Source organism: Talpa occidentalis, unplaced genomic scaffold, assembly GCF_014898055.3.
Source record: "Talpa occidentalis isolate TD23 unplaced genomic scaffold, MPIMG_talOcc4v2.1 talOcc4.6, whole genome shotgun sequence".
NCBI lineage: Eukaryota > Metazoa > Chordata > Mammalia > Eulipotyphla > Talpidae > Talpa > Talpa occidentalis.
The window spans coordinates 70802702-70830055 of record NW_023604972.1 but is presented as its reverse complement, the minus strand read 5'-3'; the positions used below and the strand labels follow the sequence as shown (position 1 = coordinate 70830055).

The following is a 27354-nucleotide window of genomic DNA, read 5'->3' as shown; positions in this document are numbered from 1 at the left end:
AATTTTCTAAATGTATGGGATGCAGCAAAAGCAGTAATAAGAGGAATATATAGCAATACAGGTTCACATCAAGAAACAAGAAAGAACTCAAAGAATCAACCTAATCTCACATCTCAAAGAACTAGAAAAAGAACAACAAAAACCTCTAAAACCAGTAGAAGAAAGGAAATAATAAAAATCAAAGCAGAAATAAATGTAATAGAAGCTAAAAAAAAAAAATCCAAAAGATCAATGAAACCAAAAGTAGGTTCTTTGAAAAAATAAATAAAATAGACAAACCCCTAGCCAGGCTCACAAAGGAAAAATGGAAGAAAGCAAATAAATAGGATCACATATGAAAGAGAAGAAATCACAACAAACACAGCAGAAATCAAAAGAATAATCAGAAACTACTATGAACAGTTAAATGTAAACAAGCTCAATAATCTAGAAGAGACGGACAAATTCCCACAACTTTACAATCACCCAAAGCTAGATAAAGAAGAAATAGAACACCTAAAGAGACAATTACAAGCAGTGAAGTTGAAATGGTAATCAAAACCCTGCCCAAAAACAAAAGCCCAGGACCAGATGGATTTACAAATGAATTCTACCAAACATTCAGAAACAAACTACTGCCTATCCTTCATAAACACTTTCAACAAAATTGAAAAGGAAGGGATAACACCAAACATATTCTATGAAGCCAACATTATACTAATACCAAAACTGAACAAGGACAACACTAAAAAAGATAACTACAGGCCAATCTCTCTAATGAACACTGATGCAAAAATCCTCAATAAAATTTTTGTTAACAGAATTCAACAATGTATCCATAAGATAATTCATCGTGACAAAATAGGATTTATTCCAGGGATACAAGGATGGTTCAACATCCAAAAATCAATCAATGTAATCCAACACATCAACAAAAAGAAATATAAAACCATATGATAATATAAATAGATGCTGAGCAAGCTTTTGACAAAGTACAATACTCATTTATGATAAAGGCTCTTGAAATTCTCAGGACAAAAGGAACAAACCTCAACATCATAAAGGCCATATATGACAAGCCCATAGCCTATATCATTCTCAATGGTGAAAAGTTAAAAGCATTCCATTAAGATTTGAAACAAGACAAGGATGCCCACTCTCACCACCGCTTTTCAATATAATACTTTAAGTCCTAGCCAGAGCAATAAGACAAGAGAAAGATATACAAGGAATCCAAATAGGGAAGGAAGAAGTCAAACTATCACTGTTCTCAGATGATATGATAATATACATAGACAATCCCAAAAATTCCACAGAAAAACGAATCAAACTAATCAATGAGTTTAGTAAAGTAGCAGGATACAAAATCAACACACAAAAATCAGTAGCCTTTCTATACACAAACAATAAATCTGAAGAAGGGGCCTCCCCGGTGGCGCAGCGGTTGAGCGCTGGGTTGCGAAGCTGCGCGCGGCCTCTGCGGCGCCGGTTCGATCCCCGGCTGCTCCCCGGCCACCAGAGGAGGGTCCCACATGGCGCGCAGACCTCTCCTGCCGCCCGCTGCTCCCCTCAGCAGTGTACTTCGGTCCTTCTGCCTGCTCTGCTCCCCGCTCTGGCTCTGGTGAATTCTCTCGCCCTCCCGCGCTTCTGACTGTACCCAGTGCATGTATAAACAAAACAAACAAACAAACCAGCAAACAAATAAATAAAGCATGCCTCTATAAAAAAAAAATAAATAAATAAATAAATCTGAAGAAGAAGAAATCAAGAAATCCATCCCTTTTATTATTGAAAAAAAATCAAATATGTGGGAATAAACCTAACAGAAGAGGTAAATGACCCATACAAAGAAAACTATAATACGCTGTTAAAAGAAATAGAACATACAAGGAAATGGAAAGACATCCCCTTCTCATGGATTGGAAAAATTAACATTATCAAAATGGCCATTCTACCAAAAGCAATATACAGATTCAATGTTATTCCAAAAAAATTTCAATGTCATTCTTCAAAGAAATAGAACAAATGTTGATGAAATTCATATGGAGCCACCAAAAACCCCAATAGCCAAATCTCTCCTGAAAAAAAAAGGGGGGGAATGGAGGCATCACACTCCCAGATTTCAAAGCCATAATGATCAAAACTGCATGGTATTGGAACAAGAACAGACACACGGACCAAATGGAACTGAATAGAAAATCCAAAAATAAACCTACAGATTTATGGTCAACTAATCTTTGACAAAGGAGCAAAGAATATGCAATGGAGCAAAGAAAATTTGTTCAATAAATGGTGCTGGGAAAACTGGGTCGCTATATGCAAAAGAATGAAGCTTGACTACTGCCTCAACCATACAAAAAAAAAAAAAAAACCAACTCAAACTGAATTAAAGAACTAGACTTAAGACCTGAAACCATAAAATATATAGAAGGAAATATAGGCTAAACACTACATGACATGTACCTCAAAGACATCTTTAAAGACACATCACCCAAAGCAGTGATAGTGAAGGCAAAGATAAACAGCTGGGACTACATCAAATTAAAGAGCTTCTGTACAGCAAAAGAGACAGTAACAAAAACAAAGAGACACCACCCCACTGATTGGGAGAAAATTTTTGCACCCAACACTAATGATAAAGGACTGATCACAAAAATCTACAAAGAGCTGATGAGACTCAGCAAAAACAAAGTAAATAATCCAGTAAAAAAATGGGCAAAAGTAGGCCTCCCTGGTGGTGCAAGGGGTTAAGCACCACACTATGAAGCATTCTGCAGCCTCTGCAGCATGAGTTCAAACCACAGCCAGCTAGGGAGCAATCCACATCACATAGCAGACCTCTCCTGACTCGCCCACTGCTCCCCTCAGCAGTGTATTTTGGTCAATCTGCCTGTTCTGTTCCCCACTCTGTCTCTGGTGAATCCTCTCAACCCCCACATCTCTGGCCTGTACCCCAGCTCTTATATGCATAAATAAATAAATCTTTTTTAAAAATGGGCAGAAGAGATAAAAAGAAACTTCTCCAAAGAGGAAATGCAAATGGCCAACAGGCATATGAAAAAATGTTCAACATCACTTGTAATCAGGGAAATGCAAATCAAAACTGCAATGAGATACCATCTTACACCAGTGAGAGTGGCACATACTAAAAAAAAAAACTAGTAACAACAAATGTTGGTGAAGATGAGGAGAAAAAGGAACTCTCCTGCACTGCTGGTGGGAGTGCAAACTGGTCCAATCACTATGGAAAGCTGTGTGGAGATTCCCTAACCTACTAAAAATGGAGCTACCATATGATCCAGCAACTCCATTCCTAGGTATTTACCCAAAGGACATAGAAATCTTAATTCAAAAGGGCACCTACACACCTATGTTTATAGCAGCACTATTTACAATAGCTAAGCTAAGCTATGGAAACAACCCAAATGCCCAAAACAGATGACTGGATCAAGAAGATGTGGTTCATATACACAATGGAATATTACTCTGCAATCAAAAAAGATAAACTCATGCAATTTGCAGCAACATGGATGGAGCTGGAAGGGATTATGCTCAGAGAAATAAGCCAGAAAGAAAAAGAAAAATACCAGATGGTCTCAGTCATAGCAGGAATTTAGAAAACCTAAATAAGGGGCCAGGAAAAAGACTAATTATAATAAAGTAAAAATCAAAATCAACAAGCAACTATAAACCAGAGACACACTATGGGGGGGTCAGATCAAAATAAGGGGGTGGTGGGAATTGTGCAAAAATGAAAAATGATGTAAAAAATATATAAAATTTTAAAAAAATTAAAAATTTTAAAAATTAAAAACAAAGTCAGAAGGGGGAAAAAAAGCCTTTGTTTTCAAAGCCTCGCTCTCTCTCTCTCTCTCTCTCTCTCTCCTTTCCCCCCCACCCCACACACACACTGTTGATTGAATAACTGGAAGAACCCAGGTATGAGATGGAGGCTTTTCAACAGAAGGCTGGTGGAATCTCATGGTTGGTCATTAAGCCTTGGCTGACTTGGGAGCAAATGTAGCAGATAACGTGATCAATGGAAAACCACAGAAGCATGAATAAAGAGGATCTCAGTGCAGTTATGATGAGCTCAACACCAGGCTCTCCTCCCCAAGTTTTTCTTTTTTTTTTTTTTAAGATGTATTTATTTATTTATTTATTTATTTATTTATTTATTTATACAAGCACTGGGTACAGTCAGAAGCACAGGAGGGTGAGAGAATTCACCAGAGCCAGAGCGCGGAACAGAACAGGCAGATGGACCAAAATACACTGCTGAGGGGAGCAGCGGGTGCGGCAGGAGAGGTCTGCGCGCCGTGTGGGACCCTCGCCTGGCGGCCTGGGGGGATCTAATCGCGCTGCAGAGGCTGAGGGCAATTCGCAGCCTAGCACTCAACCTCTGCGCCACCAGGGGAGGTAGTTGAATAGCACAAACTACCTGAGATTCTCATGTGATGCTAGAGTGTAGAGTCTCCTGAACTCTACTGATAATAAATATCCTACCATGTGATACAATTTTGAAAAGACTTGTCCCAAAGATTTATTAAACAATCCTCCCATGTTATATTTATAATATACACACACGCAGATATTTATAAGTACATAGTTATATATACATATATTTGTGAATGACAGAAATTATCTTAACCATTCCAATTATGTTTGTTTTCTTAATAAGGGTTTTTTTATTGATAATTGAAATGAATTTCTTATTGATGAGATTTTTAGATAATGTAAAAAATTGAAAATGTAAGAATAACTAACTCAGGGGAAGGTAATTATCTGATTTTGGGGATTCATTAAACTGCCCTTTCTCCTGAAAGCATCCTATTTTTCCTCTTCTGATATAATAAGATCTCTAAAAGTTCAAAAATGTTTTTTTGCTTTTGAATCTCCAAGATGATTTTCATTTATTTTTCTCTCTGATAAAGGTGTCAAATAAAGAAGTTTGTGTGACACGAAATTTCCAGATACACAGAGTTGTTGCTGTGAATCAAATTCTCCACACACCAGGGAATATCTCTCAAACAGTGGCCATTTTATTTCCAAATAGTCATTAGAACAACCAATGAGATCAATCATTTGGATTTAAAGACCTGAAAACTGATTTCTGGAAGCATTTAATGTTTAATGTTGCCTCCTGTTTCTTATTTTGTCTCCCAGACTAACACCAAATAAAATTAATTGATCAGGATCTCTTCTCAATATTTTTTTCTTTTTCATCATGTATTACAGTTTGATCAGCACATTTAACAATGGTCTAATACAGGAACGGTATCTTTCAATAACCAGCCAACAAAACTGAATTCCAACTGCTTTAGGAAGACTTAGTGAGAATATTGTTGTCAGAATAGTGTTAACATGTTCAAATAAATGGTTTGTCAAACTCAAAAGAGAAAAAAATAAAACTCTGTTAAAGGTGGTCCAAGATAAAGGCATTAAAACTGCCAATCCTGAGATCGGCACTGCTGGTGTGTTCTTTCAAGGTGAGGTGTGCCCTTGAATGCAGACAGGCCATAAGGGATCAAAGGAACAAGTAAATGAATAGAATGTGTTTGCAGAATTCCCAGTTTGATTTCCTCAAAGAAGTAGAAACAGATCAAATCAAAGCATATTTTTCAAAATGCGTAGATAGCATTTTAAAGATCAACATCCTAAATGCCAGATGGTGAATAAAAGTCAGGTAGGCAACTTCCATAATTTGTCATTATGAGTTTAGTCGTGTGCCTTTATTAAAAACAATGGATAACTTCTTATTTAGTATTTTGGTAGGTATTTTTTCTATAATATCTAAGATTTAAAATATGAACATGGAAGCATAACAAAAATTATCTGAATTCACCTTTTTCTAGTAGAGCTAACAGGGCAAATGAACCTCTCAAAAACGATGTTTATGCACCAAATAAGATTAATTGCTTTACCTACACCTGGAGGGATCTTTGTGATTCTGAACCACATCTTCTCTGACTTTTGAATTCAAGAACGTAAGCTGAGAAGGACAAAGCTGAAGGAAATGTTAAAATGTCCTTTGCAGTACAGACTTCAGAGACTAGAGGGCATAATTGTTTTAGCTGATGTAAGGCAATGAAAAGCAAAATTTATTAACCTGTTTCTTACTCAATGACCTAGAGGTTTTAAGATTTGAATCATGAATGCAAACTTGTTTCTCATTAAAATTCCAAATTAGTATCTGCTGAAAAGAACAGCAGAATAAAATGTTCATTTTGTATGGCTGCTCTGGTGTTTTGTTTCTTTTTTTTTTTTTTTTTCCCAGAGACCCTGACCTTGTGAGAGAAAGTAGAGCACATGTTAAGGGGTCTGTAGCGTAAATGAAGATTGCTTGGGCTTTTGTGCTGTTGGCCTCTGTGGCTATCACCTGTGGCCCTGAATGCAGGAGACACTTGGAGCATGGGCTCGAGATACACATGCCTGATGGTAGACACCTGGAGTGTGTTGTGGGCGTGCATAAGTGTGTACACCTGAGCCTGGAGACTGAGCTATAAGGACGGCGTCACAGAGGCCGCATGAGCAGCCAAACAGCTATGAGAGAAAGAAACCACAAGACAATGCCAGAGAGCCCAAAGAGAGAGTAAAGATCCACCCAGGGCTAGCAGGCCTGCCAGCGTCCTGGCCCCCTGGCCTCCTGCCTGCCCTGCACATGGTTGCCTCACAACAAATGGTGGAGAAAGATCATTAAAAACCTGAAAAATCCACTGAGGGCTCCAAGACTCTCCTTTGTCTGCTCTGCCTGCTTCCTTCTTCCAAAATAGGGCCCTTTTGTTCAGCACATTTTCCTTTTTTGGTGCACTAAGCAGTCTGCTAGGTCTTCACTAGGACTTTTACTCTCTAAAATAACAACACTTCCAAGAATATGTATGTATGTAATTGTAGTGGCAGGAAGGCACAGAGCAGGATTTCTGTGATTCAAGCAGATAGGTAAAGGAGGAGAGTCCTGGAGCTCTCAGTGGCTTTTTCAGGATTTTATTGATCTTTTACCAAGTACATGGCAGACAGGGGTGCTGGGGGCCGGGAGGCTGGTTGGCCTCCCAGCCCCCCACGAATCTTCACTCTTTTCTGGCCTCTCCGGAGTTCTTTCATGGCCTCTGCCTCTCTGCTGGTGCTGCTCTCATTCCTTCGTTCTCCTTCTCGTGGTTCTGCTTTTTCGCTCTGGGGCATCCCCGTGACACCACCCTTATAAGGTCAGTCTTAGCCCAGGTGAACCCACCTATCCATGCCCACACCCCATTCCAGGTGCCTGCCATCAGGCATGCATTCAGGACCACAGGGATCCATCATCAATCCTAATGGCGGGAGGACAGAAAAGCTTGACAATTATTTACCCTACAGTAATGTACTTGACAAGTCTCTCAATAAGTAATTGAGAAATTACACAGTTGCTTATAGGCAGTGAGAGTATGTCTTTCGTGAAAGTGGGTATTTTTTATTTTAATGTATTTAACTTAACAATATTCCTTACAAAGTGATTAGTCAATAACATTGTGTGGTCTTGACACTGTTTCTACCTTTACTTGTTCATTTATGACCCAGCATTTTCTGGATCTTCTTTGCTATTTTACCTTCTGTAATACAATGCACTTCTCTTTTCCCCTCCTCACAGATTGTATGTGACCCCAAGTCCCAGATCACCTTCCATTTCTCTCATTTCTTCTGTTCCCATTACTGCCAGTGCACCCACAGAGAAGAACAGGAGAAAAGTACCTTCCACACTCACAAATTCCTGCTTAATTGCATCATGTCTTTGCTTCACAAACCACAATTCTTATTACCACATTCTAGCCTTTCCTGAGTGATAGTTGTCTTTCCCTTTGGCATACTAAAAGCCCTCTGGTTTTTCAGTCTGCAGGATATTTGCAGACTGATGCAGACAAGTACTTGAGGAAATGATGTGGATCCTTAAGAAGTTTGTTGATAAGGGATTAAAGTCTCATTAGATACAATGCTGAACACTTTTTGAAACAAATCTTTTCACCTCTACCTCCATATATATTCCATATTCATCTATGGTAGGAAGAATTTTGGTCCCCATACCTTTACTCCCTGACGTTACCCTTGGAAATATATTACTTCATTTAACAGAATGGATTTTGCAGATGTAATTAAGATGACCTTAAAATAGGAAGATCATTTGGATTATCCAAAATAATTACTTGATCTCTTAAAGGCAATATTTCTCCAGCTGGTAGTAGAAGAATCAGATAGCAAAGCTAGAGGATTCAATGTGCCATTGTTGGTTTAAAAATGGAGGGGACCTTTTCCATAGCTTACCTATTGTAAGTAGTGCTGCAATAAACATTGTGGTGCAGGTGTCCTTTTGAATTAATGTTTTTGTGTCCTTTGGGTAAATACCTAGGAGTCGAATTGCTGGATCATACAGAAACTCCCTTTTTAGCAGAATGAGGAAACTCCAGACAGCTTTCCATAGTGGATGCACCACTATGGAAAGCTGAACCAGTAGGCCTAGGTACCCAGCATAGTTTCTCTCTGCCACACTCTCCATTTAATAAAACTAACACAGAACTCGAATGGAGAGAAAAGGGGTAGAATAAAGAGGAAAAATAATAGTTTAATTTGTTCAACAAATTTCCCTGACACACATTCTAAAGAATAGGCAGATTCATTCAACAAACCCAAAAGCATTAAATTGTTAATAGATGTGCATTCACATGCTAATTCAGGAAAACAAAGAAAATGTATCTCATAGCTGAAAGTCATTAGTGTCAGAGTAGTCTATATATTCAAGGAAATTGTCTGGATTGGAGCAGTAAATTAATTTTAAATACAGGTTTCTCCTGCTAGTCAACAGTAAAATATTCCAACTATGTATGATGCTTTTTGGATCTGGGAACACAATTATAATTAATTTATATTGAAAGAAATTTTGAATGTCCCCAGACCTGAAAACTAACCCACCAAATGGTACCAAAATGGAATGTCTGCCTTCAGATAGTAGAGGAAACTTGTATTAAATAATTTTTTCCTCACTGTCCTACAATATTGGAAACCATAGTAATAATTCATTTTTAATATAATTTTTACTTTAATAATCTTAAAATTTTTGATTATATGCTATTATTATATAGGGATTTTCACATTTTAAGGTTTCTTTCTTGACCTTATATTCACATTTAGTGAAAAAGAACATGACAGTATATACAATACCACATAGAATGCATGTATTTGTATAATTCTGCAAAAGTATAATTTTATACTTTATGTATATGAGTATGAGATTTGTGATAAAATTCTTAGAGCTGATCTATGTGCTGAATATGGATCTGGTGCTCACATCAGGAATAAGTATCATGGAATGATAGCTGAGGAGATCAAGAGCTCGAATATCAATATTCTTTTTTAGAAAACCTTGAAGTTTAAAATAACAGCAGACACCAACAGAAGTTAAGATTGATCTACTCAGTTCATGATATTGCCATGACAAGAGATCTTGAAAACTGAAAGCAAGAATAACAGTTAACAAAAATTTGGGTTGTAGATCTTATAAAAGGATTAAATTCTTATTTTTTCAAATAACTTTTTTCATGGACAAAGTTTTTAAGAAGATTGTAGAGGCAGGAAGGACACAGTGCAGGTTTTCTAGAATCCAGCAGACTGGGTAAAGGAGGAGTCAGAGTCCTCAGTGGTTTTTTGCAGGTCTTTTATTGGGATTACCAGGTACACAGCAGGCAGGGGTGCTAGGGGGCCCGGAGGCTGGCAGGCCTCCCAGCCCCCAGCAAGTCTTCACTCTATCTGAGCTCTCCATCCTTCTCTGCTTCTCTCTTGGCTTCTGTTCATTCTCAGCTTCTTGGCTTCTGCTGGCGTCCCTGTGACGCCGACCTTAAAAGCCCAGTCTTAGCCCAGGTGAATCCCATCTACCTAGGCCCACACCCTACTCCAGGTGCCCACCATCAGGCATGCATTCAGGACCACAAGGATCCATCATCTATCCTGATGGCGGGAGGCCAGAAAAGCCTGACATTTTTCCTTACCCTACAGTCCACCCCCTCAGGGTTTTCTGCCATACAGTCTATATATATACAATTTTCTTGGCAAACATAAACAATGCAGCCATGGCCCACAAAAGCAAATACTTCACAATATAACAAAATACAACAGAACACAAATAAGTCCAGGCAGGGCCCCAACCTACAGGCAAAAGACAATTATTGGTACCAGCAGATGAGCCACCAAATTTGCTGCCGAAGGCACTGCTCATACGAGGGAGGGGAATCACTCACGGCATCTACTGTAACACAGCAGGAGCCGTCGGGCTTCCTGGCCTTCTCTGGCTGTAGTCTCGGCTACAAGCCACACACCGCATCCACCCCCAGGATGCACTCACTCTGGGATTGGCGATTCTATGCTGTTGGGGGTAATCACCAACCCTCAGGGCTTCTGTCTGCAGTCGCTCCAACACTCGGCCTTCATAGCCACCAATGCGACTCGCAGACCCCTGCACTCAGGCCAACCCACTGCACAAGCACATGGGTCGGGGATCCAAACTCTACATTCGGCTTGGTGTTCACCCTAAGCCACATTCCCCACCCGTCCCCTAAGGACGGGTTCCTCAGCTCCTCACCCTCACTCGACAACGAGCATGGCATCACCCACAGGTGATTTTACGAGACTCACTGGTCTTCAGCATACCCAGGCTGCTTAACAGCCACTCAGGGCTTCCCAAACTTAGCATCAACATCAGCTTTTGCCTTCTCAGTTGGCTTTTCTCCTCCACCTAGCTGCTGGACATACCCAGGTGCTTTTGGCCATCAAAGCCCACTGGCCACCCCCAGATTCCCATCTCCTGGGGTGTACAAACAATAGCATTCTCCCCCAGGGTCCCAAAACAACATTAACCTGCAAGGTCCTCCACCTTCTGGCGGGATTGTCAGTCCAACTCCATTAGTCCAAGTCCATCAGGCTTCTCCCTGCATCAGCACCGGCGAGCTCCAAATCGTGGTCCTCTCCGCCCCGATGATTCTGCTGCCTCAGGGGTCGTTGGCTGGTCCTCTCAGGCGTTTCCTCCTCCGGGCGTGGTCTTATTCCATAGCTCCTGATCTTGTCCATCAGTCCCTCCAGGTCTTCGGAGGACTCCAATACCTGTCTGCATGGATCATCTTGCCGACTTACGCCAATTGTAGGGGCAGGAATGGACACAGTGCAGGTTTTCTAGGATCCAGCAGACCGGGTAAAGGAGGAGTCAGAGTCCTCAGTGGTTTTTTTCAGGTCTTTTATTGGGATTACCAGGTACACAGCAGGCAGGGGTGCTGGGGGGCCGGGAAGCTGGCAGGCCTCCCAGCCCCCAGCAAGTCTTCACTCTATCTGGCTCTCGGGCGTTCTCTGCTTCTCTCTTGGCTTCTGTTCGTTCTCAGCTTCTTGGCCTCTGCTGGCGTCCCTGTGATGCCGACCTTAAAGCACAGTCTTCGCCCAGGTGAATACCATCTACCTATGCCCACACCCTATTCCAGGTGCCCGCCATCAGGCATGCATTCAGGACCGCAAGGATCCATCATCTATCCTGATGGCGGGAGGCCAGAAAAGCCTGACATTTTTCCTTACCCTACAGAGATCTAGGGCAAGAAGTGCCTCTCATTACTGGGTTTTACTTCTCTCTTTGCCTCCTAAGAGTTTCCTGAAACAGGCACCCCCACCCAGATCCTTGACTTTTTCTGAGTTTCCCATGATGATTGGTGTAGGGTAAAGAAAATGTCAGGCTTTTCTGCCCTTCCGCCATCAGGATAGATGATGGATCCTTGTCCTGAATGCATGCCTGATGGCGGGCACCTGGAATAGGGTGTGGGCATAGGTAGATGGGATTCAGCTGAGCTAAGACTGTGCTTTTAAGGGCGGCGTCACGGGGGGATGCGAGCAGCACCAGCACCAGCAGCAGCAGCAGCCGCAGCCGAGAAGCAGCAGAACGAACGCTAGAAGAGCCCAGATAGAGTGAGGACTTGCTGGGGGCTGGGAGGCCTGCCAGCCTCCCAGCCCCCCAGCCAGCACCCCTGCCTGCCATATGCCTGGTGAACCCCAAATAAAAAACCTGCAAAACTACTGAGGACTCTGACTCCTCCTTTACCCGATCTGCATGGGATCAGAAAACCTGCACTGTATCCAGTCCTGCCCTTACAATTGGCGTATGTCGGCAAGATCCATGCAGACGGGTATTGGAGCCCTCCGAAGACCTGGAGGGACTAAGGAGAACAGACTTTGCCTGTGACGACGCTGGAGGCACCATGGCGGTATAGAAGATGGATACGTCCACGAGCTACAGGATGAGACCTGGCGTGAAGGAGACGCCCGAAAGGACAAGCCAACGACACCAGAAAGGACCAGCCAACGACACCGGATAGGACCAGCCAACGACACCGGAAAGGACCAGCCAATGACCCCTGAGGCAGCAGGCCGCTGCTGACGCAGGGAGAGGCCAATGGACATGGACTGATGAACTTGGACTGACAATGCCGCCAGAAGGCGGAGGACCTTGCAGGTTGATATGTTTTGGGACCCTGGGGGTGGAACAGTTTTGTTTGTAAACCCCAAGAGATGGGAATCTGGGGGTGGCCAGTGGGCCTTGATGGCCAAAAGCAGCCTGTGCATGCCCAGCAGCCAGGTGGAGGAGAAAAGCCAACTAAGAAGGCAAAAGCTGGTACTGATGATAAGTTGAGAAGCCCTGAGCGGCTGTTAAGCAAGCAGCCTGGGTATGCTGAAGAACTGTGAGTCTCGTAAAATCACCTGTGGGTGATGCCCTGTTCATTCTTGAGCGAGGGTGAGGAGCTGAGGAGCCCGTCCTTGTGGGACGGGTGGGGAATGTGGCTTGGGGTGGAGCCCAAGCCAAATGCAAAGTTTGGATCCCCAACCCATGTGCTTGTGCAGTGGGTTGGCTTGAGAGCAGGGGTCTGTGAGTCGCATGGGTGGCCATGAAGGCCGAGTGTTGGAGCGACTGCAGACAGAAACCCTGAGGGTTGGCGATTACCCCCAACAGAATAAAATTGCCAATCCCAGAGCTAGTGCATCCTGGGGGTGGATGCTGTGTGTGCCTTGTAGCTGAGACTACAGCCAGAGAAGGCCAGGAAGCCTGACGGCTCCTGGTGTGTTATAGCAGATGCCGTGTGTGATTTCCCCTCCCTCGTATGAGCAGTGCCTTCGGCAGCAGATTTGGTGGCTCATCTGCTGGTACCAATAATTGTCTTTTGCACTTGGTTGGTGCCCTGCCTGGACTTATTTGTGTTCTGTTGTATTTTGTTATGTTGTATTTTGTTATGTGATGTATTTGCTTTTGTGGGCCATGGCTGCATTGTTTGTTTGCTTAGAAAATTGTATATATATGTATAGACTGTATGGCAGAAAACCCTGAGGGGGTGGACTGTAGGGTAAAGAAAATGTCAGGCTTTTCTGCCCTTCCGCCATCAGGATAGATGATGGATCCTTGTCCGCCATCAGGATAGATGATGGATGATGCATGCCTGATGGCGGGCACCTGGAATAGGGTGTGGGCATAGGTAGATGGGATTCAGCTGAGCTAAGACTGTGCTTTTAAGGGCGGCGTCACGGGGGGACGCGAGCAGCACCAGCACCAGCAGCAGCAGCAGCCGCAGCCGAGAAGCAGCAGAACGAACGCTAGAAGAGCCCAGATAGAGTGAGGACTTGCTGGGGGCTGGGAGGCCTGCCAGCCTCCCAGCCCCCCAGCCAGCACCCCTGCCTGCCATATGCCTGGTGAACCCCAAATAAAAAACCTGCAAAACTACTGAGGACTCTGACTCCTCCTTTACCCGATCTGCATGGGATCAGAAAACCTGCCTTGTGCCCTGTCCTGCCCCTTACAATTGGTTAAAAAGTAGCAAAAGTAAAAAATTTATTCCTTAGGAAAGTAAGAGAAAAATTTGGAATGCTATAAGAGCTACTTTAATAAGATAATAGAGGAAACAAACAAACCAAAAAGAGTATCTAATCCCTGAATCATTTTTCAATGATGCCCAGAGACACCAACTTCACAGGAAGTCCCAGGACTTCCTGATTTTAACACGAAAGTACCACAGACTGGAAAAGCTCTTAATCTGAGGTGAGAGGTTATCCTATCCATTTTTTTTTGTGATGATACCTTAAAAGCTTTCTTTTCTAATTTTTGTACATTTTCCTTACCAACTCCTCCAGTGTCCCTTTTAGGTAGGTAGATCATAGAAGTAAGAATGTTGAATGAACCGGTCTCAGTCTGAATGGAAGGATCCCTCTTCATTAATTGCAATAGTTTTAGTTAGTATTAAAATAGCTAGCCAGAGTCATCAAGTGATGGACTGTTACAAGGGCATTTCACCACAGATCCTAGCCAGTACTCTTAGTAATTGACATCATCAAACCCCAACAGTAGAACATCACTACCTATTAATCCTTCAAAAACACTTACTACAAGTATTACAGGTGCAACTTTTAAGATAGTCTGGATCTTTGGATAGTGTAAGTAGTCAGACAACAACTGTTCAAATGAATACTGAGTGTATGCAAATAGAAAAAAAAAGTAGCTTTAAAGAGTTATTGGTCAAGTATTCAGCATACCTGGTCTTTTGCAGACCAACCCACCAGTATGGAAAAAGAGAATACTGTCAAAAATATTAAAAAAAACATATATAGTGAGTAATTAGAGGTGGAGTGCTAAAATTAGAGTTGCCATTCATTAACCTCAAATATAATTAGAATTTTTGTAAATAATTTTCCCTCTTTTCAATTCTTTTATATTTTGAAAATATATGCCCACTAGTATTCTGAATTGTTTTGAGAAATTTCAAATATTTGAGGGTAAAATTAGACAAGCCATCACATTAGAATGGATAGGTGTGTTTGTAAACATTATAACTAAAATATTCATGGCTAATATCACCTTCCTACTACACCTAATAATCACCTTCCTAATTTTATATTTTCATGGCTAATATCACCTTCCTAATATACAAGTAACATTGATTGTGAATATTTATTACAAACAGATAAAAGTTCATTGTCTCTCCATGGTCAAATAATAAAATAATGTAACATATATGTCAAAAGTACTTAAATACAGAAAGCAGAATAAAAATAAAAGAAATTCTGCACTCCCACCAGCAGTGCAGGAGAGTTCCTTTTTCTCCACATACTTGCCAACATTTGTTGTTGTTAGTTATTTTAATATGTACCACTCTCACTGGTGTAAGATGGTACCTCATTGCAGTTTTGATTTCCATTTCCCTGATTACAAGTGATGTTGAACATTTTTTCATATGCCTGTTGCATTTCCTCTTTGGAGAAGTTTCTTTTTAGCTCTTCTGCCCGTTTTTTTTTTTAAAGATTTATTTATTTATGCATGCAAGAGCTGGGGTACAGGCCAGAGATGCAGGGGGTGAGAGGATTTACCAGAGACAGAGTGGGGAACAGAACAGGCAGAATGACTGAAATACACTGCTGAGGGGAGCAGCAGGCAAGATAGGAGAGGTCTGCTGCACCATGTGTGTTGCTCTTTGGCCGGCCGGGGATTGAACTCATGCTGCAGAGGCTGTGGAGGCCACGGATTGCTTCATAGTGTGGTGCTTAACCCCTTGTGCCACCAGGGAGGTCCTATGGTTCAAATTTTGCTTCATAATTAATAGTTTAGTATTCTAATTGTTACTGGTCAAAGGATCTATTTTATTTATTTGTTTCTTTGTTTGTTTATATTTACTTATGTATATAAGAACTGGGATACAGGCCAGAAGTACTGGGGGTGAGAGGATTCACCAGAGACAGAGTGGGGAGCGAAATAAGCCAGATAGAAAAAGAAAAATACCGGATGGTCTCACTCATAGCAGGAATTTAGAAAACCTAAATAAGGACCAGGAGAAAGACTAATTGAAATAAAGTGAAAATCAAAATCAACAAGCAACTATAGATCAGAGACACACTGCAATGGGGGGTGGGGAGAGGAAAAGAGGGATTAGGGTCAGAATAAGGGGGGTGGGAATTGTATGGGGAATATAACCAAAATGAAATTGCATACATTATGCAAAAATGAAAATGATGTAAGAATTATATAAAATAAAATAATTTATAAAAAAATAAAAGAAATTCACAAAAAAATTAAAAATATAAAGAAGTCAATAAAAATTGGCAATAATCTCATTTAGAAATATCTACAACTAAAATCATTTCTTCCTGATGTCTCCATGTGTGTGTATATATATATATATATATATATATATTACACACAGGTAACATATAAAGTATATATGTTATAGGGCAGCCCCAATACAAAACGGGGTGCCTGTGGGTCCTCACCCATGCATTTAAAAGGACTTATCAATGCTCAACTGCAGGCACACGCGAAAGGTTAATAAAAGGTTTATTTACAAGGGAAGGGGAAATGAGGAAATGTACAGCTCAGGGAGAAAAGTGGGAGATAAAGTTTTAAATGAGTCCTACCCAATCCGCCAATCAGGAATCCCAAAATGGTGCTCTGAGAGCTGGCCTCAAGCCAGGAGCCGTGAAGCCAGGAGGCGAGCAACAGAGCAAGCCCGCCCAAGGCCCACGTGTTTGGTTTTTATACCCAACCTGGCTGCTTAACTCCACCCTCAGGTCCCAGCCACCTTCCCTTTGGTGGTGACGGGATTTGTCTTTCCCAATGTCTTAATGGCTTTAGTCTGGAGTGGGAGTGGAGGCCACAAAGCCTGTATGGGATTAGCTCAGGACATCATTTCCCCCTAACATATATAGTTTTCTAATCTCTTTTTGACCTAACTTTTGCTGTGAATATTGTTGTCCTCTTCCATATTCATATGTTGCTGCCCTAGTGCCCAATGTGATGGTATTTGAGATAAGATTTCAGGGAGGTGATTAGGTTTAGATGATAGGATTAGTGTCTTTATATTAAGAGGACACCAGAGAGTTTCCTTAATCTCTCTCTCCCTGCCATTTGAGGACACAGCGAGAAGGCAATCACTGACAAATCAGGGAAAGGGCTCTCACAAAAACTGAATTAGTCAGCACCTTGATCTGGGACTTTCCAGTCTCCAGAACTGTGAGAAATAAGTATCTGTTGTTTAGGTCACTCAGTCTATGGTGTTTTATTATGGTTTCCAGACTAAGACAACATAAAGTCATGAAAGTTTTCCTATGTTAAACATTCTTCAAACAAGACATTTATAAATGGTCAATCATCCACCACACAGTATAAATATATTATGACTTCTTTCACTGAGCCACTACTTTAATTCATTGAGATATACAAAGTACACTTTTGATTGTTATTTCTGTTTTCCAAAAAGAACAATGATTTTGTTCAGAAATATATTCCTCCTATATGTATCCATGCTCCCCAAAGAGAAATTATTACATTAATAGCATCAGATTGGACCTATTGGTCTAAAAATAAAGTACTTCTCTTTCACAGTGATTGGTTCAGAAATGGCCTCTGGCTATTTGTAGTCAATAAGATGTGAATGCAAGGTCTATTAGAGAGATTTGAGGACATTTTCTTGTGTCTGAGACATCTCAGAATCATAAGAAAAAATAATCTTTCTGCTTCTAAAATTTGTGAGTCATAAAGAGTGCTCTTTCTCTCTGTCAACTCTGAAGATGGCAGAGGAATGAACAAAAACTAATTCTCTGATAATGTTGAAGAACCACTGAATAACAACCTTAAACCTACCTTTTCTGTGTTTCCTCTTATGTCAGATCAATTTCCATCAAGGCCAGCTTGTGTCAGGGTTTCTGTTAATTGCAATCAAACTTATTTTGTCAAAACATTTTATAAATTTTGCTGCTACAAACATCTTTGTGCATAAATCTTTGTCCATATTTCAGGTTATTTCCTAGAATAGAATCTCTAAATAGAAAATCTTGGATAAAAAGGTAAAAACATGTTTTATATACCTATAGCCAATTTTATTCTGAATACAGGCTTGCATCAATTTATGCTATTGTCAGCAAAAATGAGTGACAACTTCAATGTATCTTTTCTAGCATTATATACTATCTTTATACAACTTTTATTAAAGTAATGGAGAAATAATGGGACCTTGTTGTGATAGCAATCTGTGCCTTGTTAAAGGGGTTGAAGTTATTCCATATATAGTATTTATTTGTTGCTCATATTTAAGTCATCTGTTAATTAACATTTCATGTTGTTGACTGTTGCATCAGACAACATCACACTGACAAGCAGGACTTGTGGAGCAGGCTGCACAATGCAGGATGCTGCTGAACAGCAAGATCCTAGCCCTTTTATTCACACACGTAATTGGTTGTAAGGAGATTAAGGAGATTAAAGAAAGGGGAAGGGTGTAGAAGATTAGGGATTGTGAGTCTGCCCTCCAGGCACTTCTAATCTACTTGATGATACACCCTAATCCCCACCCATGGTTCTAATCTTATCAACAAGGCACTGCACTGATCAGCTTCTGGGGTCCCTTGTCATACATCTGTCCTCAGACCCCTAGGTGTTCCAGATCATACCTCATGATGTATAAGTCAGGAGTATGCGTTATGCATCCGTCCTCAGCCCCCTGGGCATTCCGGACATACCTCCTGATGCACATGTTATGCATCGGTCCTCAGCCCCCCAGGCATTCTGGACATACCTTGTGATGCATAACCTTCCCACTGTGATCCAGCTTTGTGCTCTTGTTTGATTTGAAGGGCTTAAGGGTTGGGCTCCTGTTCCTAACTGGCCAGACCACTTTGACCTTGTTTAGGTGACAAAATGGTGGCCAAATAGGCTGCCTAGGAGTAGCAGACCCACAGTTGACTACATTTTCTTATGTGGAATTTGAGGAAAGGCAATGTTTTTTAAACCTAGTTACAATGCACTTATTTTTATATCATTTTTGGTTTAGGTGAGAATAAATATTGTTACAGGACCAAAAGAAAATGATCTTGCTTTCAGTTCACAAAATGAAAAACTTCCAGAAACTCATTAGAGACACAAAAAGCTTCTCTTCGGAAGAGATAAATAGGCACTTTATCAAAGAAGACATACAGATGGCCAACAGACATTTGAAAAAATGTTCATCATTGCTTACCAGAAGGGAAATGCAGATTAAAAGCACCTCACACCCATAAGAATGGTCTATATTAAAAAAAAAAAAAAAAGCATCAAGTGCTGATCAGGCTGTGGAGAAAAAGGAACACTTATATACTCTTGGTGGGTACATAGTCTAGACCAGCCACTATGGAAACTGTGTGGCGCTTCCTCAAAACACTAAAAGCAAACCTACCATGTGAACCAGTTCTTTGGGTAGACTCTAAAACTAATTTGAAAGGAAACCTGCATGTTTGTGTTTATTGAAGCACTATTTACATTAGCCAAGACATAGAAACAACCTAAATATCCCAAGTCAAATGAGTGGATTAAGAAGATGTGATACACACACAGACACGCACATACACATGCAATGAAATACTATTCAACAATAAAAAGACGAACTCATGCCATTTGCAACAACATGGATGGAGCTGGAAGAAATTATGCTAAGAGAAATAAGTCAGGAGGAAAAAGGCAAACACTGATGGTTTCACTTATATATGAAATATAAAGAAACCAAACAAATGTTCAGATAAAGATAAACCTTGAAAGCTTATAGATATGAGACATGCAGGAGGGTAAGAGGAGAGAAAAAAAGAAGGGGGAGGGGTGAAAACAGAATGGGGAAGAATGCAGTGGACTATTAGTAAGTCTACTGGGAGGGGAGTATGGTGGGGTAGGAGCAAAGGGGAGAGGGAAGACCAATGGAAGATTACTGGGGCTTTGGTAGTGGGTGTGGTGAAATAACATACATTTGTAGAGGTGTAAACTTATACCCCTAAGACAAATACTGTGTTATAAATCAACATTTCCTCAATAAATATAACTGAAAAAGTTGCTATCTATGGAACTTGGGTAAATTCATGGAAGAATTTAATAGTTGTAATCCAGACTCACTTGGAATCTATAACTTTTTGATTTCTCTAGTCAGTACTATTAGGCTGCTCATCTGCTAATTTTAAAGCTTCTTTTTTGACCTATTCAGTAATTTCTAGGTTGCACTCTTACTGCTTTAATACTCCACTATAATCTCTCTCATGGTCCTTTTGCTAAAAATTGTTTTATATCAGGGCTTAGCAAATTTATGGTCACCTTGTGAAAAAATGGGTGAGTAAAAGAGAAAAATGAATCCTAATAACACACACTTAATGGATGGGAGGCAAAATTTATCTATTTTTATTCTGAAAATGTCAGTTTTCAGTGTCTGCAACCCTGGAAAATACCATAATGCAATCATTATTAACATGTTCAATTATAACATTTTATACAGGTTGTCACGAGGTAGATATCCTCTTGAGACAAAAAAGGGAGATGTGATGAATAATTCTCATTCCCTCAAAGCCAAACTCCTCCCTTAACCTTGACTGAGTTGGAATGAGGAACATTCCAAAGTGTGACAATCTGCTTTGCCTCAGAAGTTATGTCAGAAGGGAAAACTGAATCACCTTAATGTCTAGCCTTGTATGTTGGGAGAAGGGAAGCCCCTTAGTGTGACTGACAGATCCCTTTCAGGCAGGAGCACAGGAGCCAGAAATCCTAGCCAGTTAGTCCATGAGGTAGATGGGCCACATAATAGAGATTATTCTATCAACCAAACTGAGAGGTTGTGATTACTGAGTTTTGGCAATAGGACTTTAGTGACTCAGGGGAAATTGGCAAAAGAAAGAAAGGATAGCAGGGCCAGAGAAAAAAGGAACTCCTGAAGACAATAACACAGTGGGAGAAAGAGCTTCAGTCAGAAGACAATAGGTCTTCACTAGATACAACTGGCAGTAAAGGTGATACAGAAATGTGGAAGCCCAGTGGTTGGCTCTGGGCAACCTAATTTCCAGGTCTGTTGAAGCCTAGCAAGTATCTTCAGACTAGTGGTAGTAAAGAGGCATTCAAGGGTATGGCAGGGCTCAATGACAAGAATTCAAGAAGAGTTTGGAATCAAAAATAGGAAAACCACCAGCATCCCAAGTCCTTTTCTGTCATCTCTGCTTTTAAATGAACATCTGCTACTACATTCTTCCTTCTGTGTACCTGTGGGTGACTCATCTTGGTCCAGCAATGAATGTAGCAACTCCTAACTCCTGAATTTACATGTTACAGTCTAGACACACAGAGTCTCAATCTCTGTCATCCTCAGTCTCTTGAAACTTTTTTTTTCTCTAGATGTTGTGTAGGTAGGTAGGTAGGTAGGTAAATAAATTTGACCCCAATTTCTACTCCCTTATTGGCCATCTCCAGTTCTATGAGCTATATTTATGGCAGGTAGCACCACAGTGAACAGACAAGACCATGCGAATTCAATCTGGGAGAGTGGGGTGCACAAGAGATAATAGTGATACAGGGCACCAAGGGCCACTAAAACTGGCCAAGGACTCTGCCCAAATAGTTTACTGATCACTGTCTGAGTTCATCACCTGCACACAATTGCAAGATGGCTCAGGTTCAGAGAATAATAATAATGGGATTTATTTAACAAACAAGGAAAAACAAAGATTCACTGGGGCCATAAATGGCCATTTACCTCACCCAAAGCAATGTCCAGTGTTTGAAAGTCCTAAACAGAAAGACTCCCAAGATGACATCTTCCCACCACTGAGGGCCTGGAGCATTTGACAGCCAGACTATAGACCAGGATCCAACTCATGAAGACAGCAGGAGACACAACAGGAGATGCTCACCAGAGCTGCTGAGATGTGTCAGCACAGCACCAGACAACTGACACTCAAAAGAGCAGCTGCAGCAGTCAAACAACCTGAAAAATGGCCACACTTATGAGGCTCAGCGAGGTGCCCAGTTCCAGGTCTTTCCCTTCCAAGCTGTAACAGCAGAAAAGCTAGGAATAGTTTTAATCACTCAGCTCTCTACAAAGCCTCCAAAATTTTCTTCCACAAGCTAAAGAAGTTTCTTCATGTTCACCAGAGGCCTGCAACAGCCTCTGGAAGACTGGCATGGTGGGGGCAGAAATGGTTGTCCCAATATTGCTGAAGATCTGAAAACACTGAAATCCTGCATGTTGAATCCCAGGGGTTGCTTCTGCAGTCCCTTATCTTTCTTATCAGAGTCTCCATTCCCACCAATACTTTGCTCATATTTCACCTGGGGCTATTCATCCTCATCTGCACCCCTGGAAGCAGTCTTTGGCGTCAGTCTAGTTACAAATGGATGGGCAGTTAAGAGAGTATTATGAGTCATCTACCCAAATTCCAAATCTCACTTAAATTGGAGAGGAAGAGTGAGTCTATTGATACATTGCCTACTCTACATGGGATAACCTTTGATTTATGGATCCAGCTATTGTTAAATTATGAACAGCAGAAGCCACTACTGACATAGTTCCTCTCTTAATAAATGCATCTGAGGAAGTGGCTGTATAACTGCTTATAAATTCTTCTGTTAAATAAGTTTGTATGTTTAATATATACTTGTTTTTATACTTTAAAAGTTACTGAAAACTTTTGGTCATGATGGAGTGACAAGAACTGGATCTGACTTCCTGCCTTCAATAGTTAAATAAATAAATAAATAAATAAATAAAACAATGGTTTTCAAACATTAGACAATTGGAAAGTACAGGACTGTAGTTTACAAAAGAATTCATTGGTTACCCTGTTTACTGCTTGGAGACACAATAACACAGGTAAGGGAGCCCAAAGAGAACCCAGAAGTTTAATGAGTTGAAAGTCCAGGATGGTTAAGTTGGTTAGATATTTGGGAGACAAGTAATGGAGAGAATGGCTAGAGAACTCCAAAGATCCACCTAAGGCTTTCCTCAACTGAGTAATGATTTGACTAAGCATTATGTGCACAAATTACCCAAGGCCAGGAAATGAATCAACATAAAGGATAACGTATAAACATCATTGGAGTTAATGTATAACTAGAAAATGTCATATTCACACCAACTTGATTGACAAAATTTCCTAATTCATGAGACACTGGTTAGACTTCAAAGGGCTATTGTTTTAGTGGTGAGGTCAAATTACTCTTAAAGAGGGTTCTGGTTCCCTTTTCCCTAGGTATGTATTTAAGACGTGTTCTTCAATATGCAATAAAAGCATATTACATAGAGAGGAACAGACACATTCTGACCACCAATGACTTCAATACATGTTTTGATGTTTAGTTTTACACAGCTTGAAATGTCCTTTTATGAATAATGATAATTGACCCCCTTTTATGAGCCCCCATTAGAATCTAGGCTTTTTGAATATATTATTATTCCTACCTCATCCACCCAAAGTAATAAAGTGTTGAACTCTAAGATAAATGACTAGTAAATGGAAGGGGCAGGATTCAGATCCAGATCCTCTTGAGTGGCTATGCTCATTCCACAATGAACAAATTTATTTCTGTAGAGAGAAACTACATGTCATTCAAAGATTTACTGAAGCCCCACATTTACTGTGAAATGTCTTCCTTATCAGCCCTACAACACAATAACCATTATTGTCTTTAAACTATGGTAGTTTTTTATTAAGGATCTGTTTCAAAGAACCATAGCCTTGATGTTCAAGCCCTTGTGCAGCCTTCATCTGTGTTGACTTTGTAAACCAGTTTTAACAGACTGCAATGGAAATGGAACTGCATAATTTGTAATGGTAGGTAACAACAATTTTAGTGACTTGGGTCGTTAAAGTAAATCCCTCTTGGAACACTTGCTCTGGGGTAAATCAGTCGCCATATAAAAAATAGACCTACCCTGGGACTGCCATGTTGAGAGGAAGACAAGCTAGCCTCATGGAGAAAAAGACAAATGGCTAACAGGCCCCAAAGTTTCCAGCCACCACAATCCTACCTGAGACAAAAGATGATCTCAGATGGAAATTTGAACTAGACTGAGAAATGAAGAGCTGCAGAAATGGTAACTATATGCAGTAAATAATCTTTTTTTCCCTCATTTTAAGAAGTCTTAAAAAAAAGATAATGACATTAAGGAAATACTAAAGGTTGGATTTGTGGAGAATTAAAATTTATTACAATGTGGCAACAATAGCATAAACAAAGAAAAGAGCAGAATAGAAGCATAATGTAGCATAGCTCTTAAAATCTACTTTGAAGTGTATAATATTATTTAAAGTGAGGGGCCTCCCTGGTGGCGTAGGGGTTAAGAAGCAACCTATAAAGAAATCCGCAGCCACTGCAGCACGAGTTCAATTCCCAGCCGGCCAGGGAGAAACCCACATGGCAGGACAATCCTCTCCTGTCTCGCCTGCTGCTCCCCTCAGCAGTTTACTTGAGTCTGTCTGCCTGTTCTGTTCTCCACTCTGTCTCTGGTGGTTCCTCTCACCCCCTGTATCTCTGGCCTGTACCCCAATTCGTGTATAAAAATAAATCTTTAAAAAAAAATTACTTAAAGTGAAATACTCCATAAAGGCACACTGTAATAAACATGTATATTGTAAATCCTAACCAGGAACTGACAAACTACCATCTACATGGTAAATTTGACCTGCCATCTGTTTTGCAAATAAAGTTTTACAGGAACACATTCAAGTCCATTTGTTTCCATATCAGCAAGGGCAATAAAACCTAAAGTATTTACTCTCTTGAACTTTAAAGAAAAATTTGCCACTCCTGCCTCAGAACAACCACTAAAAATGCAACAAAACATAGGTAAATAGCTAATGAGTCAATACTGGAGATAAATTGAAAACAAACAAACAAAAATTAATCCAAAGGAAGACAGAAAAGGAGTAACAAAGAAACAATTTCCCTGCTGCATCCCATACAACTAAACATTCTAGCTTGGCTTTCCTTCCCCTTCTGTCTACTCTTTCAGCCTTCTTCCCAAAACTCCCTTCCTCTTCTCTAACTGTTTTCCCCCCTGTTCATTTCACTAACTTGTCTGCCATTTGTCACACACATCCTCTCCAGACGTGCAGAACCATCTACTGTTTTGAAATCTCTGTGCTATTTCATGCATACAATTTTTGTCCATGATATTCTATGTGGACCTCCTCACTCCTTCAATCCCCCAAGACAGATGCCTGTGACTGCCCTCTGCCCTTGTTAATGCTGCTTAACTCTAGCTCAAATTTGAGGATTCAATTTAGATATGATCCTATCTATTCTATGAGCCTTCTCTCACACCAGGCTGCACATGCCCAAACCTCTTTCTGCTATCCATAATGAATAAATATTCAATAAATAAATGAAAGTTTACATGAATACATACTTTTAAAATAAAGCATTATATGGATATAATAATAGGAACTAACATTTACTTATTTAAGTGAACGATGCTTATGTGCCAAGCACTGTCCAGTATATATTATATGCATTAACTTTTTAAATTTTTATAGCAGTCCTATTAGGTGGACATTGTTATTATCCTTATTTACTGATAGGTGAAGTAAGTTTCCTAAGGTAGTAAAGAAAAACAGGAATTGAAAGCCACGCATTCTAATTCCATTGTCTGTGATCTAGAATGTTAGAGTTGAAAGAAGCTATAGAAATTATATATTCTGCTCCTTTCACTTTACAGATGAAGAAGCTGAGATTCATAGGGTTGATGTGTGTTGACATTCACAAAGGGTAACTGAACATTTAGAGACAGTTATAAAATCCTTGTCATTTAATTTATAAATTTAGTGACTTCAGACGATAAAGAGCACCAGAAAATGGTACTGCGTGATTATTATTGGGTTACAGGGTAGCAACCAATACAGAAAGAGTCTTACAGCAGCCACTATGTTAATGCAAGAGTGGAATGTGCAAGATTTAATAAATGTATTGAAATCCTTGGTAGAGAGGTATTCTGCCAAAGATAAAAAGAAGTTTAATTCAAAAAGGATTATGGGTTAAAATGTGGTAGCAGAAATATCTGTACTTAAAATTGAAAATAAAGAAGGCTAGTAGTAGAGCACAGGAACACAATAACTTATCTATAAATAAGCACTCATAACTGATAAATTATGAAATGCATTTGTGATTGTGTTTATGAAATATAATTATGAAAATATCAGGGAACAGAAGAATCACCCTTTATCCATTTGGATTCTTGTAGAGTGACAAATAAACAAGCATCAAACAGATTGATGAGAAAAAAATGAAACAAAATGAGGTGTAATAATGATATGTAAAACTCCAGTATACCTGGGAGAGACTAAACATAAATGAGTAATTTGCCTAAGTGACTTCAGGTGCCATGGTTAATAATTTAGCTAAGGGGGCAAGGGGGAAAACTTTTATTTATTTATTGAACATTTATTCATTATAGATAGCAGAAAGGAAGTTCAGTTAGGGAGTTTACTGGGAAAGGCACAGTAGACTAAAATATGCAGATTTAAGTGCTGTATGGAGATTAGACCTTCCCACTACATTTTCGTACAGTTTATATGTAACTATCTTTTCCAAAGGCAACCTCCATCCAGATTTTAGAGTCTCTTCCATTTAATCATCCTTTTGCAAAAAAAACTAAAACAAACCAAAAAAACCCTCAATTTTGGGTGGCTGATTCTTGTTTCCCTATAATGTAATATCCTAAAAGTCTGTATGTTAGCCTTGTATTTCCTTCAATATAGTCATAGTGTGATGAGAAATAAAGTCCTCCTTTTCTACCCATTCTACAGTAGTTAGTTTTGTTTTTTCAGCTTTGAAAAAAAAAATAAGGGATTGGTTGTTTTTACCAACCCCTAAGTAGGACTTAAGATTTTTATATCATATTTTGGAAATGGTTCTATTTTATTCTTTCTAGAAAAGGGTTTTTTTGCCTCAAATTTTTAGCTGTATCTGTAAGCAGATCAAATAACAAAGTAATCTTATCTAATAATTATAAAGGTAAACCTGGTGATAACAGTTGCAAGGACAGGTAGAATATATTCTGCATTCCCAGTGTCCTAACATAAATATATTATTAAAATAATCTGCGGCTAGGACCTAAGCAGTCAATGAAGACAAAGAAAACAAGCAGAGACTTTCTCAAGAGTAACCTCATAGTCACAATGCATGAAATCTAGTGATTTTAGATTTAGTTTTTGCCTAATGAACTTGTAAAAAAAAATCCCAAAGGATTAATCACCTGAATGGATTCAAATACCAAATGCTAAATTAGAAATATAGCTTTGATTATGATGAGAAAAGTATCTTGTATCATTCTTAATTTATTATTCAGTCTATCCATTGAGATACTTTTGTGTATTTGAAGAAATTCCATGGTGACAACTGAATATTAAATAAAAATTGCCCTTTTTGTTTGAGTGGCTGGAGATGGAGGAGGAGCGTAACCAGGCCCTGGTCCTTCCAAAGATGCCCTCTCCAGGGGTGGAGGAGACTTCCACTCAAAGGGGCTTTATCAGCCCCTCCAAGCTTCAGGGGAGAAGTGAACCAGCCTGACATCACCATGC

General features: G+C 40.0%; 1 pseudogene; it reads left to right on the top strand.

Annotated features, from left to right (window-relative positions):
• The window catches only part of LOC119260383 (insulin-degrading enzyme-like), a 123365-nt pseudogene extending 96022 nt beyond the window's left edge, over positions 1-27343 (top strand).
• Positions 27344-27354: the final 11 nt, after the last annotated feature.